This window comes from Lontra canadensis, unplaced genomic scaffold (genome assembly GCF_010015895.1).
Source record: "Lontra canadensis isolate GAN:19392208 unplaced genomic scaffold, GSC_riverotter_1.0 scaffold3, whole genome shotgun sequence".
NCBI classification, from domain to species: Eukaryota; Metazoa; Chordata; class Mammalia; order Carnivora; family Mustelidae; genus Lontra; species Lontra canadensis.
The window spans coordinates 49,476,908-49,481,041 of NW_022630997.1; positions in this window are offsets into that span (position 1 = coordinate 49,476,908).

Here is a 4,134-nt window from a genome sequence, read left to right on the forward strand (position 1 = left end):
TGATAGAGAGGGGGGAGTATGAGCAGGGGGAGGGACAGAGGAGGAGGGAGAAGCAGACTCCCCGCTGAGCAGGGAGCCAGACATGGGGCTTAATCCCAGGATCCTGGGATCACGACCTGAGCCCAAGGCAGATCTTAACTGAGTGAGCCACCCAGGTGCCCAGATTTCACCTTTTCTTAAATAACATCATTTTCAAGCTCTTCTTCTTATATAGGGAACTTAGAGATCTCCTCACTTGGGTTCTTGACCTGTTTCTTAGAGAAAATATTATTTTGAATATATTGAATTTACAAGTTTATTCATTAAATTATATCATTTCACTTCTTTTTCTTTTAAATTCCCAAATTTTAGCCAAAGAAATAAAAGGGTAAGCAATGATAAAACTATAATGAAAATACATAAAGTAGGGGTATGGTCACAATTATAGTATGTTTAAGTGCTACATGATTTTTTACTGAGTATCATTCTGAATTCATGTTTATGATTGTTCATACACTGCACATCCTTACTTAGGGGTATTTGATCAGTTCAGTTTTGTGCTTTAAATGATAGTACTTTAATTCTTCATACAATTGCTAACAGCTTTCTTGCATTTTAGATCAATCTTCAATACCTAGGTTGTCAAATATTTGTCAGTCATCCTGTGATATCAACAACATAAATACTAGTTTTTTCAAGTATAAACTTGACAGTGCTACAACTGATATAATTATGGTACAAACACCAGATGTTTAAACTAACTGACAGTGTCACATGCATAGGAAATTAACATATTTCATTAGGCTTTTGAAAATCTTGAAAATCTCATAAGAACCCCATTCAAGTTTAATTGTAAAAGATGTGGAAGAAGTTCTACTGATGTCTAGGTAAGACTGACCAGCTCCCAAAGAAAACCATACAGGATAGCTGTTCTCAGGTGAATTTACCATAGTCCAACCTCAGGCCATGCAGTTTTCAGGCTAAGAAACCTGATTTGTCATCACTCTAGAGAGGCGCTGTCATTCTGAAGGGCAAGCATTAACTTCTTTCACAAAGACTAAAGTATTAAGGCTAGGCTATCAATATATCAATTTACATTGAGAGTTATAAATTCCAAAGTTGAGGGGTAGATGGTTTATCTAACCAGTGTATTCTCCCCCATAGATAGATGGATGGGTAATTAAAATTTAATAGGCAATTTGCTTTCTAAGCCAACATCCAGAAGAGAAGGATTAATTTTCATTTTAATATTTAATATCACCTGTTAAAGATGCCACATTTGTCTACACAATGGAGATATGTCTTCCTGACCTAGGGAAAATATTTGCACCAAGATGTAGCTTCCTACGTTGCTATTAACTGGAAGCTTCTTAGGGTCCCACTCTCCTCTTTCTGTGTTTCCAGTGGCTCACCAACCCAACACTTCTTTCTTTCTTTAGGAAGACCTGGGTGTTGTAAAACCTCTTTTGGGTAATTTTTGCATTGTCTTGATTGAATTACTTATATATTGATTTAAATTATTTAATTTTAAGGTAACAATTTGACTTACTTTAAGATTCTTGACTTGTAGTGTTTTTTTTAAACTGTTTTTGAATGTATAAAAACACATGGTTCATCCTCTTCTGGTCTCTATGAATCTCAAATGAATATAACCTCAGAACCAATCCTTCTCTGAGTTTCATATCATACATTTTCTAATATAAATATCATGTTTTTATGTCTTTTAAACAAATTTTACAAATCTCAAATACCTAGAATTTAACTGCTCTTTTATTCCAAAAATGCTATTTATTCTTTCATATTCTCTTAAATATTATCACTCATCCTTCTCTCAGTTAATGGAGAAAAGTATTAAGATTTTCCATCAACTACTGTATTTCTTGCAGATCATTGTCTCTTCTACAGATTTTCTCTTTAATATTTACTCTATGAGGTATCTAGGGAAATGCTGAGAACTCAAGGAGTTTACCGAGGAAATACAATCTTGCAGCGTAACACATAAGCCCATTCTTTCTGACTCCAAAGATCTTAATTATCCTTTTATGTCACAATTCTTCTTGACATCATCACTAAGCTATCACCCAAATTGAAACCTTTAAAATGATTCCTAACTGCCCACTTTCACTCGTTAACTTTATCTCTTGTGTTCCAGTTTTATTTTTACATCTTCTTAACCATTCACTTGCCTATTCACTTTGCCACTGCCTTATTATACTTTTCATCATCTTCTACCTAGATCCCAATATAATTATCGTGCCTCATGTCATTTTCTGTAGCCTGAAAGTAAGTTGGCTTCTATTATATTGTTATATGTAGCAAACTTAAATTTAAAACTGTTCTTGCCATACTGTCGTATTTAGGTAGGTAGTTAGGATGACATATATTCCCTTTTTTCTCTCCTATCTGTGCCAGTTACCACTCTCCTTTTACCTAAGCATTCAACTTTCTACTTCTATGGTCTCTTTAAGAACTTCAAACTTTGTACATCCACTTCTCCCCACCATATCTTTTTCTCTTTGGCAAAAACCAATTATTAATAATCAAAATTATGTTTAATGAGTACCTACAATTTTTTTTAATTTTATTTTTTATAAACATATATATATATTTTTTCCCCAGGGGTACAGGTCTGTGAATCTCCAGGTTTACACACTTCACAGCACTCACCATAGCACATACCCTACCCAATGTCCATAACCCCACCCCCCCTCTCCCACCCCCTTTTCCCCCAGCAACCCTCAGTTTGTTTTGTGGGATTAAGAGTCACTTATGGTTTGTCTCCCTCCCAATCCCAATTTGTTTCATTTACTCTTCTCCTACCCCATTAACCCCCCATGTTGCATCTCCTCTCCCTCATATGAGGGAGATCATATGATAGTTGTCTTTCTCTGACTGACTTATTTCGCTAAGCATGATACCCTCTAGTTCCATCCACGTTGTCGCAAATGGCAAGATTTCATTTCTTTTGATGGCTGCATAGTATTCCATTGTATATATATACCACATCTTCTTTATCCATTCGTCTGTTGATGGACATCTAGGTTCTTTCCATAGTTTGGCTATTGTAGACATTGCTGCTATAAACATTCGGGTGCACGTGCCCCTTCGGATCACTACGTTTGTATCTTTACGGTAAATACCCAGCAGTGCAATTGCTGGGTCATAGGGTAGTTCTATTTTCAACATTTTGAGGAACCTCCATGCTGTTTTCCAGAGTGGTTGCACCAGCTTGCATTCCCACCAACAATGTAGGAGGGTTCCCCTTTCTCCGCATCCTCGCCAGCATCTGTCATTTCCGGACTTGTTAATTTTAGCCATTCTGACTGGTGTGAGGTGGTATCTCATTGTGGTTTTGATTTGTATTTCCCTGATGCCGAGTGATATGGAGCACTTTTTCATGTGTCTGTTGGCCATCTGGATGTTTTCTTTGCAGAAATGTCTGTTCATGTCTTCTGCCCATTTCTTGATCGGATTTTTTGTTCTTTGGGTGTTGAGTTTGCTAAGTTCTTTATAGATTCTGGACACTAGCCCTTTATCTGATATGTCGTTTGCAAATATCTTCTCCCATTCTGTCAGTTGTCTTTTGGTTTTGTTAACTGTTTCCTTTGCTGTGCAAAAGCTTTTGATCTTGATAAAATCCCAATAGTTCATTTTTGCCCTTGCTTCCCTTGCCTTTGGCAATGTCCCTAGGAAGATGTTGCTGCGGCTGAGGTCAAAGAGGTTGCTGCCTGTGTTCTCCTCAAGGATGTTGATGGATTCCTTTCTCACATTGAGGTCCTTCATCCATTTTGAGTCTATTTTCGTGTGTGGTGTAAGGAAATGATCCAATTTCATTTTTCTGCATGTGGCTGTCCAATTTTCCCAACACCATTTATTGAAGAGGCTGTCTTTTTTCCATTGGACATTCTTTCCTGCTTTGTCGAAGATTAGTTGACCATAGAGTTGAGGGTCTATTTCTGGGCTCTCTATTCTGTTCCATTGATCTATGTGTCTGTTTTTGTGCCAGTACCATGCTGTCTTGATGATGACAGCTTTGTAATAGAGCTTGAAGTCCGGAATTGTGATGCCACCAACTTTGGCTTTCTTTTTCAATATTCCTTTGGCTATTCGCGGTCTTTTCTGGTTCCATATAAATTTTAGGATTATTTGTTCCAT